The sequence below is a fragment of the Lemur catta genome, unplaced genomic scaffold (genome assembly GCF_020740605.2).
Source record: "Lemur catta isolate mLemCat1 unplaced genomic scaffold, mLemCat1.pri scaffold_66_ctg1, whole genome shotgun sequence".
NCBI classification, from domain to species: domain Eukaryota; kingdom Metazoa; phylum Chordata; class Mammalia; order Primates; family Lemuridae; genus Lemur; species Lemur catta.
In genome coordinates this window covers 1,006,105-1,024,867 of record NW_025423865.1, presented here as the reverse complement: position 1 = coordinate 1,024,867, position 18,763 = coordinate 1,006,105, and the positions used below count along the sequence as shown (strand labels likewise).

The 18,763-nt window shown below is 33.0% G+C and overlaps 1 pseudogene; it reads right to left on the bottom strand.

The window, feature by feature from the left end:
* Positions 1–15,511: 15,511 nt before the first annotated feature.
* LOC123629998 lies at positions 15,512–15,643 on the bottom strand (annotated as a pseudogene).
* Between the last annotated feature and the right edge of the window lie 3,120 nt (positions 15,644–18,763).

Here is an 18,763-nt window from a genome sequence, read left to right as displayed (position 1 = left end):
GTAGGAGAAAAAAGTTTAAAATATTAACTATGGCCGTAGATGAGGACTGTAGCCTTGTAACCAGCTTCATGAACCCCTATACTTTTTTTTATAATCCTCTTCCTTAACTACTTGACCCTTTGAGTTGTTTTTCAGAAATGATGAACTCTTGGCCCCAAGTGACCCTCCTGCCTCAGCCTCCCAAAGTGCTGGGATTATAAGTGTGAGCCACCACCTATAGCCAGCCAGAAAATGATGGATTTTCTACAAAGCTAAGGAGATGAGACTCTCAGGGCCTCAGGACAGACTTTCTGGTGCCAAGATTTGCCATCACCCACAACCTGCCCCCAGTGCTGTGGCCCCTTGTGAGCGACACCAGGACCTGCCCCAGTGCACACGGCCCCTCCTGTAAAAGCTCATGGCCTCCCTTTCCTGTTCTCCTGGCAAGATACATGTCATATTAAACATGGCTTTCTTCCTTGGCGATCCTCATCGTCTCAGTAATTGGACTTTTGTGTGATAAGCAACTGGACTTGGACTGAACCCCCTTGTGGTTCCAACACCAGCCTTCGTTACCTGCCTTCGCCCCCGCACCACATTGCCATGGTAAGAGGTGTGTGTTAGAGACCCTGTGCTATTCTTAATTATTTACTCCTAGGTTTTAAGGTATCAAATTGATACTAGAATTACAATAATGATAATCACCCATGGATGGACAAAATGGCTAAAAGGATATTAGCATATCTCTTGAGAAAATATTTAAGGAAGAGGAATAGTGCAGTATGTTAGGTGGAAAAAGTTGTTTCTCTCGCTGGATTTCCTAAGTACGTAGAGTACGCTACGTACACCCTCAGCAGGAGCCCAGTGTGGGATGAGGGGCGTTGGTTCTCAGTGTCCTGTCTTCTCTCTTCTAGTAGGCCTTCCTAAACTGCAGAGCCTGAAAATGCTTTTTTCCTACTTCCTTGTGATTGTATTTGGATAGGAGTTACACACTAAAGTAACAGATATTTGTGTAACATTCAGGAGAAAGGTTTAAGAAGAGATGGAACCGTCTCGTGTTGTTTTCCTGCCAAGCCACCCACACTACTTCAGCTGCAAGCAGCTGTCTGGGCAGTGATCCCTGGATGACGACAATGGCAGCTTGTTCTTGAAATCAGTGTTTACAGTTGTGGATCTTGATTCTCACTACCACAGGAAGGCCATCTGTCGATTTTGTAAGACCTATACTTCTCTACATTAACTCCATTTCTGCTTTACATACCCAGAATATTTTCTGTTTCCTGCCACTCACCTATATTGATCCCAAGAAAATAGCTCATGTAACAGAAATAATTAAAGAAAAAAATTGGAAATTTTAACTATACAATTTGATGCCAAAAGTCAGCAAATCCCCTCCAACCTAAACCTGGATGTGGTATGAGAAGAAACAATGAAAGAAATACAGAGACAAGAACCTGAATGGATATTTATTTTATTGCTGCACACTGCAATAAGCATGAATGTTTCTCCTTTGAATGAACTATTCTTGAAAATGCTAGAATTAGTCAAAAATTCTTACTGTGAAATATATTCAGATATAAGAAAGTAAGTAGAGAAATAAAGTATAATTTTAAAATGTGTAATTTCTTTCATTAAGCATTTCTATGTTTTCAGTTACAAAACAGTATAATCATAAGCCTTATCTGTCTTAATAATATTGTATATGAGGTCCCTTGAGGAAGCATTTTACATAATCTGAAAGTCATCCTATTTTAATATGCCAGTGATCACACTCAGCTCTTACAATTCCAGTGCTGGGAATCTAGTTTCCCCCACAAAAAATCCTAAATATAAGAGCATTCCAATATTCTTTCATTTCATTTGTATTAACGAAAGCTGGAAATTGTCATTAAATACTTAAAAAATAAGTTTTTGGTTAACGGAGATAAAGGATGACCACTCTATATTATGGAGTCATTATTTTTTATTAATATAGGTTAATAGGAGTTCATTACTGTATGTTGAGTGAATATAAAAAGGTATGGCAAATTATGAAATGGAAACAAACATCACCTGGAAAAATGGAGGGGGGAAAGTATGATTTAGATATTGTAATGTATTTGCTTTTTCTCATGTGACACTCTAAATTTCTGTTTTAGAAAAGTTGCATTTACTTTTAACTTTGACATAATTTTATGGCATCTAAAAGTCCTGAGAAAAACAGAAAAACAAAATATTACAGTAAATGTGGTTCCTGTTGTCGTGGAGATCATGGTGTGCTTAGAAGAATAGACATTATTCATATCACCCAACAATTAATATAACTTTGATAAGCAATCTGAGAAGTTTCCATTGCTCATAGATTACAAATTGAGTGAATTTTATGTACCCAAAATTGCCAGATAAATTTTCAGAAAAAAAGTGTAAAAATATATTAAGTTAATACCTGAAAAAATATCTCTGTATCTCCCTTTTTAACTATTATTACTTTCTGCCTCGTGTTTGTGTTTTTATAGGTACATTCCATAATCTTCCCTTTGAAAACTTCTTGATGATAATGTGTATTGACGCTACCTTTGTATTATCCACATGGTATGGTTTGGCTTTTACCATATTTGGTCCCTCATAGTAATATTGTTTTGATAAATTAATTAGGCTTTTCCAGAAAAATCATAAATAGGATGCAAATTCTGTGAAGGCAAATGTCATATGTTTTATTTTCTTGTGTTCCCTTTGGGGCCACAATGGCTTTTCTACATGATACAAAATATAGCAGAAACTCAGTATTTATTCATTGTAATAAATTATGGCTAGGAATACAGATTTTGTGATCAGATTAGCAGGGGAATTGAATACTAATTTTACTACTTTATTTATTCTTTAACCCATGGAATGTTATCCTTTTTCTGTGTCAGTGTTCTTATGAATAAAATGCAGAATTACCAAAGCTTCATGTAGGTGAGACCAAGGGTTTGGTAAGTTCCAAATTTGTTGTCAAATTTCTCTGTAGTTAAAATTATAAAGTTGCAAATTATTGATCTGTGGTGTCCTCATGGAATTTATATTATAAACTCTACTTTTAATAAGGAATGCTAGAAATATATCAAAAAATCATACTTTCATTTCAGAGAAGCCATATTTAAGCAATATCAGAATTTGCACAAATGCATACAATAAAAATTGTGTCTAAAAGGGATAACTGATTGCAATAAGTTTTGTAGGACATAATCTGCTATTTCCATCTTTGCCTTTACTAATATTTGATAAGTAACAAAATTGAAATTCTGACAATATGAAATATAAATCCAAATGACTAATACTACTCAGAGGCTGTATTAAGCTTCAGATAAAGCACAGTTGACTATGAAAGTAAAATAAACAAATCACTTGAAACACATTATAGAAAATTTAAAAATAGAAATATGAAATAGATGATAAGAGACAAGATGCCCCAGAAGGAAAACATCAAGCAAATAGGAGCTAGAAAATATTCAAGGACACCGTATCAGAGAATTACCTAGATTTAAGAGAGTCACGAGGTAGCGACTATGCCTGACACACTGAACAGATGAGGACTCCAGAGCTGATTGGGAAGGATTAGGAGGTTTATTTGCCCATTTTTGTCTAATGTGGGATTGCAGTGTGCTCTGTGTGTGTGTGTGCCAGCTGTAGGTACTCGATTACTTCCTCTCATCTCACTCACGATCTCTGTTGTTTTGTTTTGTTTTTCTTTCTGGGGAATGAAAGGAATTCAGACCAAAAGAAACTAGGGCTCCTTATAAAACTTACTGACTCTAGAGCTGAGGGGGGAAAGATACTAGATGAGCATAGAGTATCCAATGGTACCACAAAGTGAAAAAAAGCTCTTAAAGAAAGAGGAAAGGAGGCATGATAAAAGGATATAGCAACCAACCTGAAAAATGTACTGACGGCCAGAGCTAGAGGAATGTAAATAACAATATATAACATAAAATTATTTGTTTATAATCCAAAGAATAAAATAAATAACTATGTCAGGCAGGATTTGAGCTCTCATGATCTTTGCTGCCTGGGCTGTTATGTAACATGTCAAAAAAAGACTTTTGAGATATAATTAGGGCTGTGAAACTTGAATAAGAGGGTCATCCTAAAGTATCCAGATGCTCCCAATGTAAAAGCAGGGAGATTTGTCTCCATCTAGGCTCCATCAGAGATACGCAGCAGAGGAAGATGGCAGAGGAGAGAACTAGGGCAGAAGAACTGTCCCGCCACTGCTCGCTTTGAGAGTTGGGAGTTGGGAAATGCAGGTGGCCTCTATGAGTAGAAAATGACCCCTTGTCAATATCCAGCAAGTAAATTTAAGCACCACAACCACAGGCAACTTAGTCCAGCCAACAACCTCAGTGAACATGAAGGTGATTTCAAAAAGGCATTCAGCCTGGTCTATACCTTGTTTTCTGTCTTATGAGTCTTGTAACAGAGAACTCAGTCGAGTTACACAATGTCTAGACTTCTGATTCCAAAAAACTATGAGATATGAGCCATGTGTTGTTTCAAGCTGCAATGTGTATAATATTTCTTGGCCTCAATAGAAAATTAATTCAATAACCATACTTCCATGTGATTTAAATAAATGAATAAAGGACACATCTTCCTACAGAATAATTACAAATCATACATTTAGAAGGAATCCCAGAAATTAAAAATTATTATTATGTTACCAAAGGAACAATTGCTACATTCAAGACCAATGATTAATGATAAAATTTGTCGATACAAAATTAAGGAGAGCCAGTACATTCACATAACCTCAGAGTTATGAAAGACATATTAATTTCTGTGGTCATTTTAGCACATGTGCACATACTATTTAATAATCCACCAAGGTATAGAGTTTAATTACCCCTCCTAAATATGAGTATCGATATGAGTACTTAGGTATTATATTTCTAATAATAATTTTATAAATTTAAAATTATATCTGATGGAATATAAATAAAATGAACACTAGATTCACGGGGAATGGACAAAACATCAAAGAAGATCTCAGACAACAGGAACACATAAGTAAAACTCAGTGGGCTACATCTTACTTGATTTGGACCAACAATTACTCCTGGAAATTGGAATAATTGAATTACTGAGAAAAATTGGTTGAAAAATGGTACCAGGGACATTTGAAATTATCCAATCCAGCAATTGATAAAAACAGTTGACAAATTAGTGCCCAGCTTGAATCATGCTAAATTAATATCACACCCAGTCAGCTAAAAATAAACTTGAGATGGACAACAAAACAGACAGAGCATGATGCCAAGGCTAAGGTATGGACACCAAAAAGCCACAAATGTATTAACATAACAAGTGCATGTGTCAGAGATTTGATCATACAAACCACACACATGTGCCAAACCAGTTACAAAGGAATAATAAATAGTATCATAAGCATACAAACAATAAAACTGAAAATTATTAAAATAAATAAATCATAGATTGAGAAGCCTGTTTATGTTTCGTGCCTCCTAAGGATTTACCTTGACCTGACAACTCAGCCTGGAGCTTGCAGTGGGGTTGACCTCTCAGATGATGTTTTACAGATCCTCAACAGTGAGCCTTAAACATAAGGATAATAGGAAAAATGAACCATATTGAAAGGTGGGAAATGAAACCAAATTGTTAACCCCAAGAGAACAATGAAGAATGGGATAGAGAAACAATATGAAGTTAGCCTTAGCCATTGAAATTGGACGGTTTAATCATTATACTAAGGGAAATTAAAAGAAAATAAAAATTTGCATCAAGCCATTTGTAAAATGCTGCAAAGGTTAAAGGAAATAATATGTGAGACATACCTATAAAAAATCCCATTTTTTAAAATTGGAACTTATTATCTCTGTTTTGGCAGAGGCCACTCATTAACTGCTAAGCAGCGCCTTAGAGGAGAGTTAAGAAGAAATATTTATCCAAGGCCTGCTTTATACAGCGTATGATACGGGACCCACAGTCTTGTGGGGATAATCAGTCACAGGAAGTACTGGAGTGAATGTTCAAGAATGTCTTAAATATTCAAATTGCCTCCTCTACAGATTGAGATATAGTTACTTTGCTAAATGGGAAAGCAACTAAATATTTTGAAGACAGAGTTGACATATGATTTTCATTAATTTATTCATTTATAAAGGTTAAAAACTTGAAGTTTGAGAAAAGATAGAAATCATGGCACAAAGACCAAGGCATATTTACCAGATAAATAAGTATACTCGTTCTAAATTTTAGAGCAATTCAAAAACCCTGGTATTAATATTATCATTCTGTAAAGAAAATCACAGTAAATTATTCATTGTCTTAATTAAGATTTAAATAGCCCAAACTCTACCTTTTTATTGGCAATAATTCTATTTGCATTAAATAATTTCAAGTTGTTTGATAACATTTTATGTTTTAATTCTTATACTTGAGAATCAGGAAGATGAAATAAGCACAAAATATTTCATTTATATTTTTCTATTTTAGAAAGATTTTTCCCTTTGAGAAGTTGGAGTTATGTGTTGGTATAAAAACTAATCTAAGAAAGTTATATACTTTTCACTTTAAAAACTCTGAAAAATAACTATGAACTTGAATTCTCACATTTGTTTCCTTTGGCACTCAGATTGACTCAGGTCACAAGAATAATAAAAATAAATTATATTAAATAAAAATAATTATTATTATGTTAGCAAACTGTTAGAAATTTTGGCTGAATGCATTTTTAGCATTTAGAATTTACATCTGCAGACTTATATGCATGATTTGTTTAGTTAATTGATTTTGTACATTCTTCCAGATTTATGTTTATTTATCTATTCATGTAATGCAAATGATGGTCAGCTCATGGAAAGAACATTTAGACTTTGCCTACTGCCTTGAATAAAAATAAGTTCAGGATAGGAGACAAAACCTTTCAGACATAAAATGTATTTCTCATCATGCAACTTAATCCCTTAGCACATTCTAGAGGTTAAAATGTTAGCCCTAATAATGGAAGGCAAATTGGAAATTCATATTTTCATTGACTCAAAATTAAACATTATGACCAAAAGTCTCAACATAGAATGCTAGATGTGTAATATAGTCCTTCAAATTAGATAATAATGAAAAATAGAAATATTGAAAATATAATGATTTAGAAATAGTCAAACCAGTTTTTCATATAATTTTTCCAGAAAATAGTGTCTGTGAAATGTACCACTCCAATTTATATCAAAAATAAAATTATTTATTAAAAATGGATATAAAAGCAATTTGTATTACAAAATGTGAATGACTGTAAATGGAAAACTTCATAATCCTGAATATAAGGACAAATCAAAGCATGTGACATATTCTGCATACAAAATTATTAGTATCAAATTAATAGCAAAAAATAGCTTTTAAGGTGATGTAATGCATCTCTCTCAGGTTAGTAATAGAAAAAAGGAAAAAAGAATGTTTAAAATATGCGTTAGATTTCTTGACTATATTAATGGCATCATGAAAATGATAAATGCTATTGGAGTTACCAAGATTACATTTCAACCCCAGTTAATAGTAGTGATGATAATTAATAAGCAATATTAAATAAAATACTATAAACTACAAAATGCATGTACTATTTATCCCCTTATATACTTACATATTCATAATTTTATTATTATGCTTATGATGTGCAAATATATCTTATTATATGCAATTCATAATACATGGGTGATATATTATTTAATTTTATTTTGGATGCTAAGCTGTAAAATAATATTTGTTGACTCTCTACATTTTGTTAGGCATTTTGAATTTAGCTTTCATTATGTTTTTTTAAAATTTTCTAAAATTCAATGAGGTATGAATTATTTTAGCACCATTGTATATTTTCAAAAATTAAAACCAAAAACAATAACCTTCTGGCCAGAGAGTCCATAATCTGAACTACTACACTATAGGTGAGACCTTGACCAAATTACTCTCCATTCCTGTCTTCATTAACTCTCTTTGTATAAAATTTTGAAGAAAATATTGCATCTTATTATGAGGAAATAACAAGATATTATATTTAGGAATTCTTTTCAAAAATTTTTTTTCTTAATTATTATGGGCATATAATGTTTATATATATTTATAGGGTACACACGATGTTTTGATGGGGGATAACATTATGTTAAGTGAGATAACCTAAGACAAATGTCACATGTTTTCACTCATTTATGGGAGCTAAATATTAAAACAGTGGATCTCATGGAGACAGAGTAGCACAATGGTTACCATAGTCTGGGAAGGGTAGCAGGGAGCAAGGAATAAAGTGGGGATGGTTAATGGGTGCAAAAATGTAGTTAGATAGAATGAACAACATTTGATAGCACGACAAAGTGATTACAATCAACAGTAAGTTAGGCTATACTTTAAAATAACTAAAAGAGTGGACTAGGAATGTTCCTATCACAAAGGAATTTTCACATTGTAGATAGACATCAGTTATGTAAAATACTTTGGACAGTACCTTACATGTACTAAGCACTCAGTAGGCGAGCCACAGTTACTATTATTATGCTGGTTGCTGTTATCATTTTTCTGGATGTTATTCTACTCCTAGCCTGCAGTAGAAGTTGGATCTTATTTACTCCTACTGCATTTTAAAAATGCACTACAAATTTAAAAATATATATAGTCATATATTTAATATATTTAAATTATAGTCATATATTTAGTATGTAATACATTAAAACTAAAATTATATAGTCATAGATTTAATATGAAATAAACTATTTCAAAAAATTTTAAGCCATGGTGGCAAAGCTTTATGAATTAAGATATCTGAATAAATGTCCACAGATGATGCTGAAGATTCTGATACTTCTACTCAGGTTTGTCTCATTATAATCCAGCAGAATAAAAATGTAAATTATTGTAGTGCCCCCTATTAGAGGATTAACCAACTAAAAGAAATCAGGAATCTTATCTCTTATTTTAAAATCTAATGGCCTTAAGAAACTTTGATTTTTCTCTATTAGTTTCTTACCTATAGTAAATATTTCCTATAGTGTTATGCATAATGGTCTATATTTATTTGTATTACTAATTTCTTAGAGACAATTAATTACATATGTTAAAATTTGTTTAACATACATTTTTTATTTCATTACAGTGCAATATATACACACATACACAAATATGTTGGCATTTCATATGTCAGCTTCAAACACAACACTACTAAATATGAAAAGTGGAGTTGTCAAGGTATGTGAAGAGAAATCTGGAATTAATAACATTAGGATGTAGAAAGGAATTTGAGATATCATTAAGCAGACTAGTGTGTACAGATTATGCTCTTTTATCTCCCACTTACTGTTTTACTCTCCATAGTATGTATGTTCTCAGTTCCTGGAAGAGGTTGATAACATCGGCAATTATGGGAAAGGAAATGCTTTGTTTTGAAAACACCCTTTTTTAATCTTTATTGATATTATATCCATCACTATTTCTGGCAGGATTATTATAACTTTTTAATTAATTGGTTTCCTTACTTCCATTATAGAATATAGTCCATGATTCATACTAATCTCAGGAGAACACTGTAGAAAGCAAACCCAGCAGAAATAACCCTAACAGCTGCACAAAGCATATAGGATTTCCTTGTCGCTGAAGTAGGCAGCAGGCAGGGAGGAGATTTTCTTGCTCTGCTTAAAGAAGTGAGCTAGAATCTAGCAAGAGGGTCATATGGCTGAGACCCGAGTGAGGCCGAGAAAAGCTGAGAGCAGCCTCTGGCCAACTGCCAGTAGGGGAATGGGGACCTCAAACCTACAAGAGGGATTTATTCTGCCAACGACCTGTTTGACCTTGGAAGAGTATGTTTTCAGATGCAAGTGCAGTTTGGTCAGCACCTTGATTTCAGCCTAGTAAGTCTCTGAGCAAAGAACCCAGCTGCGCCATGTCCAGACTTCTGCCCTGCAGAAGCTGGAGACAATAAATGGGTGTTGCTTTATGCCATTAACTGATACCTGAAATGGATCAGTGGCTGTTAGTCGGAAAAGGCCACCAAAAAGACTTCTTTTCCTCTCTGCGTCCATTTCCCCCACGCTGTGCATGCGTTACAACACTTAGGGTCCACTGTCCGAGCTGGTCGGGAGTCTGTGAGCCATATGACTGAGAAACACAGAGCTTTTTTAGCCAAATGATTGACTTCTTGTTGTCATAATTGTACATGATTTGGGGATGCATGGCCTATTTTAACGCATGTATACAACGTGTAATGATCAAATCAGGGGAACTTGGATATCTACAACCTCATTTATCTTTCTTTGTGTCAGGAACAGTTTATTCACCTCAGTATCTCTAATAATTAGCACATTTAATGACACACAGTACATAATTAAGAAACTGCTGATTAAGTGAATACACAAACATATGAATAAACAATCATGAATTAGAAATATGCATTTACGAAGACTGAAGAGGGAGTAAACACACTAGGTAAAAAAGAGATATATGTATGCATATGTATACATATACACACATGTGTAATGTAAAGAATATATGTAAATGTACATGTTTATATGTGCCTGTGTATAATTTATAATGATTATAAAAAAATTCCAAAGTCATTGCTTAATCTGTCACTTTTGAAGTAGAGAAAGCTTTTAGGTATTTCTCTGTGGTGGTTATGGTCTGGGAAAAAAATTATAAGTAGGACTATGAATAAAAATCTTTTAGTTAGCCAACAAAATAACCATCTAGAGTACCCCTATTTGTAAAAGGGAAAGCAGATATGATTTGTTCATTCAGCTGATCAAAGCAAAGTGGAATCTAATTGAATCCAATTAATCAGAATTTCCTTGGCAAATATAATTCTAAAAGCTCATTGGCTAATTGAAAAATCTTATCTCTATAGTTTGCCCCAGAAATTGGAGTATCATACACTGATAAATCTGTGAGAGTAACTCAGTGTTCTGGGAAATAGCACAGCACTTATTACTAACTCATTAGTTATGTGTATATCTAGAAAACATGAATCTACACACTGTGGATTGGAGGTTGGCAGGTAAACACTAGCACGCAAACTCATGAAATTAAGCATCAAATGTTGACTGACTCATTTCCTCTTCCTACCAGTGGTGTCCAGTTTGAGTACGTGTCCTCAAATATATTTTGTTCAAAGATATATTAAAACACATTTCTGGAACTATCTTAATTATATTTATTATATAAATGCCATTTTCTTGGCAGATTTAAAGTACTCATCTAGAACAGTTGCATTAAGACTTGTAATCACATGTTTGATTTCATTGCTTCTCCTCACATTCTTTATTTTTCCTTATGTTTACCAAAGCTATGCATTATTTGTGGCACATAAAACACTAAGATATCCTTACAGCATAAAAACAAAATAATTTGATCACCTCTGAATCTGAATCAATCTATCAAAATAATGTATTAGTATCAATATGAAAATATTTTAAGAACATCAGAAATCAGTTAAAGTACTGTGAATTTGAGATTGTCTTTTTAACTTCTCTGGTGATGTTACTTGGACTGAATATTGGCTTTGTAATGACAAGAATCCTGAATTTAAATATCACTGTTCGCCATGGGTAACAAGAGCAAATCAGTTATTTTTCTCAAGTCTTCATATTCCAAATCTGTGAAATAAAAATATCCTTATTTTCATGTGAAAAAGATAAAAATAATTTAAAATATTTCAAAATACTTCACAAATTGAATGGAAAATATTCTAATTTGAGAGTATTCTCTGTTTCCTATTGTTACCCTAATTGACACAGTAATCTTCTGATACGTAATTTCTCTCAACATTGTAGGTCTTATGTACATATGTATGGTTTCTTCACTTTCCTGGATTATAATATTCCATTGGATGAATTTATTATATGTCCTCTGGTAAAAGGTTATTTGGTAATTTCTGATTTTTTTTTCTTATAACCAATTCTACCATGGGTTTTCTTTTTGACATATTCTGGTATACATAAGTAAGAGTTTCTTTTAGATATGAAATTTGCAGTGAAATATATTCAGAGTATGAAAGTTTAAATTATTGTGACTCCTTTTTGGATGGAGAGGTTCTTTAATAACAATAAGCAATGAGAATTTTTTTTTAAATAAATTTTTTCCTGAAGGTGAATTCAGGCTGCTATTTGAAAGCCGTGTAGTGAGAGACAAGTGAATGGTGCAATAAACTATTATGTATAAATAATGATTGAAATAACTGTTTTAAGTTAGCCCCTTTTGAATGCTTTGGAAAGATTACAGAAAAGAATGATCTTGTGAATTTAAATTCACGTTGCAAGTCATGGTCAGAAAATCAGAGAGTTTCCATGACTTCCCTAAAAAGCTTGTTAGCTCTTTTTAGACAGAATACAAATATTTCAGAAAATTAAACAAAATTTATGAGTTTACAAGTTGCTGAATTACAGTTCAGAGCTTTCCAAGTCCAATAGTTATAATTAACAAGTTAGAGTTAATTATAAAAGTAGAGCCACATGGGAGATTCTGATGAATTTATGTGCCTTGAACCCTCGTTTTCTCCAAGTCTTCTTACCTGGGGAAGCAATCCCTCCTTCGCCTTCTCATGTTAGCTTCCCCTGTGTGAATCTCTGTAAAGATCTCACTTGGGAAGTTGTCTTGTACATATGTTTCCTCAAAACTTATCTCTATCATCTCTCATTGCTACGACCTCATAATTAGATTTAAAGCCAAATATATCTAACTGGGAGTGGGGAGGAGGTGCAGGGTAAAGTCTTTATTGAAGTATACCAAACAGACCAAAAATCTAGTCTGATTTTACAAAGTTCTGTTGTCAAAATCATGGCAATATATGCAGGAATATATTATAAGGATGTTAGATGAGGAAACAAGAAGCATAAAACCGAATCAGGCTGAATTAGCCCAAATGGGTTTATTTACACATACAGATTCTGGACTCCGGATTCACTGTGTTAGCTTGGTAGCTGGAAATAATTTTTAACAATTAGTTTGGTTTGTTAACTAAAGCATAAGTTCAAAGATGGCTTATATTAAATAATTTGAAATGGCACAATTCCATGTGATATATGGGTACAGGAAGGAATCATAAATAGGGCTATTGATGCACCTGGAAACTGTTTAACATCTAAAAAAGCATTTCACGTGGATTTCCTAGAAAATGCTCTCTTCAAAAGGCATTGAGAAATGCATTGAGCAGAGGATGGGGCGGAGATGGTATCTTGAGAAGTTTTGCAATGTTGCCCCCCTGCTAGCAGGGAATGATTGTGAAAGACGCCATCATCCCAATGGGTGCCCCGATGTCCATGAGTTCAGAAGTTCCCCAAGTGACAGGAGGCAAGCTACTGATCTGTGGCCCTGAAGACAAGGTAGAAATGTGTACCTTAACAGAAAACAGGGCTGGTTTAGTAAGCAGAGCCTATTCACCTGCAAATATTTTTGTCAATGGATCATTGATCAAGGTATGCTGAAGACTGAAACAGAGGATGTACCTAAAAACCTTCTACTGGGAAAGTACAGGTGACAATCCCAAGGACTGATGGTTAGTGATATAACTTCAGTGAAGGATGATTTCCTGACTTGAACCACCATAGATCAGTTGAATGAACGGGAAACCATGTATCATTGAGAAAGGACTCTGTAAACCACAACAGCAGTGTCTTTCCTCCTTGTCATCTCAAAACCGATCAGAGGATCAGAGGTTACTTAAGAGAAATGAAACATTAAGACTTAGGTCAATTGGGCCCCAATTGAAATATGTATATGAACAACGTATATATGTACATAATAGAGTATACACATTATAGTGTCTGTATGTTCATCTATATCTATATATGTATATATTAATATCTCCTTAGGGACTAAAACTCCACTGTGCTACATGAACAGAGAGAGGTACTAATTAAGAGTAATTAATAACTAAGAACAATTATACATGTAGTTCTGGCCTAGATTTATTTGATAAGTGGCATTGGTATTTTCAGTATTACATTATGAATGGATTTCTCCAGATCTTGAATGTACAGTGGAAATCAAGGTAAAATACAATTCATTGAATCTTCATGTTGGTTCCCTGACCAAGGAGGATTATATCTGAAACTGCCCCAAGATTGCACTCTCGTGACATATAGTTGTAGGAAATTGATACATGTCTATTTCCCTTTGGTATAATATTAATCCTTAATATATTCTGAGTAATGTGTGGCATACAATAATGAAAGGGCATATAGTTGAAAAGACATACAGTTGAGGAATATAACTTATCTCAAACATTATTTGATTTGATTTTTGTAATTATCCATACAGATCAAAAAATTCTCCAGAAAATTCTAATTCTTTAGTATGTTTAGATATAGCTGCAGTCACATTTGTATGCCCTTTCTCTTTCAGTTACAATGTGATTATAAATTAATTTTATATCTCCATTTCTAGTAATCATAGATATAATTCACCAAAAAATATTTTTCAAAAATATCATGGTCTAGTTTTACTAAGGAGCAATTTTAAAACAACATGTATTATGGCTGACGCTGAATGAAATATATGTGCATAATAAAATATAGATTTACTTAAAAATAACAATAGGCCAAATTCCAAGTTCCAAATATACACAGTATTATAAATAAGAATTTTGAACTGAATTATTTAAGAAAAAAGATTTAAGAGAATTTCTGTTTACTTATTCTGCTGTATTTATTTCAAAGTTATCACTATTTGCATAAATATAAAGCTCCATTACTTAGAAATAGGTATTTTGGGAATCGGACAATCCAAAATGTCTGCTTTATTTTGACACAACATACAATGCAGTTCCATTCTTTAAAAATGCATAAAAAAAAGAAGTCATTGCAGCAATTAGTGAGTTTACTTACCTATTCCATATAGTTCAAAATTGTAAGCATGGATCCTTTTATTCCGTTTTCAACAATCTCATTGCCAATGGCAATAAGAAATTGATTGAATTGGTAAGAAACTGTCCTTTGAAATAGTCAGAGAATATTTGTTTTACATGTATTATTGACAGTTATCACCATAGAGTGAGATATATTTTCAGAAAAAGATTAAAATTTCAATGGATTTATGACAAAGTACCAAACATTGATATTTGTAAAGTGGAAGATGATCTTAGTTTGGCGCCTCTCAAAATATAAAGACTATTTCTCTGATTTCGAGTCACACAGTAGGTAACAGCTTCCACAACATAGTAAAAACAATTACATATGAATATTCAGAAAGGTAATTCCTTTTCAAGACAAGATTTAGAAAGTAACCCCAAAACCCTAGTTCCTATATATATATATATTCTAAAATAGCTGGTAACTTTGTAACTACACAGAGATTAGACTTTCAATTATTCAAGCATTTAAAATTACACCAAACATTAAAATAGCAATGAAAAATAAATAAGATACTGAAGAAAATTGCTAAGCCATTGGAACCCAACCAACATTTTAAATGACCTACCCCAATTTTTTCTTTCTTTTAATTTCCTACAGATTTTTTGACAAATGATGTCTCAAAGTAGACCAGCTGATGATTTTATAGAATAAAGGAATTGCATCAAATTTATTTTATTATATGACATTTGTATCTATATTTTATAAATTTACAATTAATCAGAGAGATAGCCTCCCCTAGAAAACAGCTCTGATTAAACTGATAGGAACAGATGCACTTGATCTTAGCCAAAAGGCCGAAAAGCAATAGTAACGCCAATTAAATGTGATGAGCTGTTTAGAACACAGACACTGACCATAGTGTCAAAGGGGTGTTGACATGGATGTAGAGAAAGTGAAACCCTGTGCATTGTTGACGGGAATATAAAATGGTGCAGTCATTGTAGATAACAGAGTAGAGGATTCCTAAAAATTAAAGTAATAGAACTACTATATCATCCAGCAATTTTCCTTCTGGCTATTTATCCAAAATAATGAAAATCAGAGTCTCAAAGAGATGTCTGTGCTCCCATGTTCATTACAACACTGGTCACAATAGCCAAGGTGTGGAAACAACTTGTCCACTTACAAATGAGTGAATGAAGAAAATATGCTATACTCATGCAATGAAATATATAGTGTTCAGCCCTTAAAAAGAGGGAAATTCTGCAATATTCAACCACAATGATGAAACTTCATGACATTACGCAAAATGAAATAAGCCAGTCACAGGACAAATACTGCATTATTTCGCTTATATGACGCATCTAAAATAGTCAAACTCATAGAGGAAGAGAATAGAATGGTGGTTGCCAGGCATTAGGGAGAGGGGGAAATAGGAAGTTGTTAGTCAACAAGTATAAAGTTTCAGTCATGCAAGATGAGTAAGTTCTAAAGATCTGCTGCACAACATTGTGCTTATAGTTAACAAAGAATGGAGATGTCATGTTAAGTGTTCTTACCATGATTAAAAAAAAGAAAAAGAAAAATGTTCTCCCATTATCTCTGTCTTCTGACCATTTCACCTAGTGTCAGACTGAGAAGTAAAAAAGTTATGTATTTTTAAAAAATGAATAGTAATACTGAGAGGCAGATAGTGTTTTCTTCTGAAGGAAATGAACAGGCAAGAATTCCTTATTAATGATTAATAATGCTGATCCTGTAATGGGAAAAGTGTGAAATTGCTTTAGAAAATTGAAAATGTTCATTGGAATAGTTATAATTCATTTTTATTATTGAAAAGAAATGCAATTATGTAATTTATTTTCTACCCAAGTTGCCAGTTTCAAAAGTCTTAGTTATTATCCTATCTTAAAATTATTTTATCAAATATTGTCTCATATTTATTAATTGGACACTGCTTTGGTGAACTTTTGCTGGGGTACAATATCCCATCTTGTAAAACTAAAAGACGTTAACCTTAAGCATGAATGCCAATTAATTTTTACATTATATATTAATCTATGGAACAGTTATTTAGATTAAAATATAGACTATTACAACATGCAAAAGATGCCCTTTCTGCCCATTTCCAGTAAGAATTAATAACCCAAGTATAATTCCTTTTTGACTATCAACAGGGATTGTATCTGTTTCTAAATTAACAAATGAATAAAATTGTATAGGATATGTCATTTTATGCCTGACTTGCCTCAGTATTTTTGCCTGTGATACGTATTTATGCTGTTACATACAACAGGATCTTTTTTTTATAGCCGTGTATTTTTTTGCTTTATGAAAACACTGCAATTTAGTTCTCCGTTTTTTACTGTTGACAATTTATAGAATTGTTTCTAATTATTGACTTTGTATCATAAACATTTTTGTACACAGTTTGGTGCATGTCTGCACTTCCTTATTTTTGAGTATAGATCTAGCTGTTAATCTGCCCTGTCAGAGAGTAGGAGTATGTTTTGCTTTATTACATAGCATTGAACATTTTTTCAAAGTGGTTATGCCAATTAATAATTTCTCAAAAAACGTATGAAATCTCAGTTGCTCCATATCCTGATTAACAACTGTATTTATGTCTTACTAACTTTAGCCATTTCAGTGCATTTGTGGTGTTTTACCATAGTTTAATTCTAATTTTTCTAAGAATAATACTTGTTTTGCTTTTTGATAATTTGAACATTCTAGAAGTGACTGCTCTATACATTGCCCACTTACACAGGGTCTTCTATATTTTTCTTACTGTTTTGTGGAGTTTATGTGTATTCTGGATGCAAATCACATTGGAAATGCACTCTTCCAATGTGTGGCTTATTTGTTCCCTTCTAATTTCTAATTTTTGATGAGTACACTATTATTTTTGATGTAGTAAAATAAATTTTCAGTTGATACTTTTGTGTAATACTTAAGATCATATTCAATATTCTATGTTCACTTTTTCCACAGTGATATCCCATTGTTCCAGTATCATTTCACATAAAAATCATGCTTTTTTTTTTTCTGAGACAGAGTCTCACTCCATTGCCCGGGCTATAGTACCGTGGCATCAGCCTAGCTCACAGCAACCTCAAACTCTTGGGCTCAAGCGATCCTCCTGCCTCAGCCTCCTGAGTAGCTGGGACTACCGGCGCAAGACACCACCCTCAGCTAATTTTTTGTTTCCATTTTTAGTTGACTAATATTTTTTTTGTATTTTTAATAGAGACGGGGTCTCACTCTTGCTGATCTCGAGCTCCTGACCTCAAGCAATCCTCCCAGAGTGCTAGGATTACAGGAATGACCCACCGCACCCGGCCAAAACCATGCTTTTTTTTTTTTTTACAGAAATAGATCACAGATCAGGTGACTGTATGTTTATGTGAATGTTTGGGACTCTTTATTCTCTGTTTAATCCATTTGTCTGTCTTTGCACCAATGGCAATGTAATTCTACCAGATAAATTTTTCTTTAAATATTTATTTTTAGTGATTCTTTGCTGTGTGTGTGTGTGTTTGTGTGTGTACTAGACTCAGTTTTGTCAACTTCCTCCAAAACCCTGCTGGTATTTAGAAAGGAAATCCATTGAATTAATAGATTAAGACTGAGTGTTAACATGCTAACAATATTGAGTCATCTATGAATGTGGTAGAGCTATTTATTATGTTTTCCTTATTTATCTCAGTAATATTTGGCAATTTTCAGTGTATAGATTTTCCTTACTTTCTATTAGATTTATTCTTTGGTATCTGGTAATGTTTATGCTATTTTAAATGGTATGTTTTTCAATTAATTACCAAAGTGTTGTTACTAGTATGCGTGAATACATATTTTTATATTTACCATGTATCGATGGCATTGATAAATATATGTATAATCTTAGTATTTTGGTTATAGACAATTTAATATTTTCTACATGCACAATCATAGCATTTGCAAATAATGACAGATTTATTTCTAAT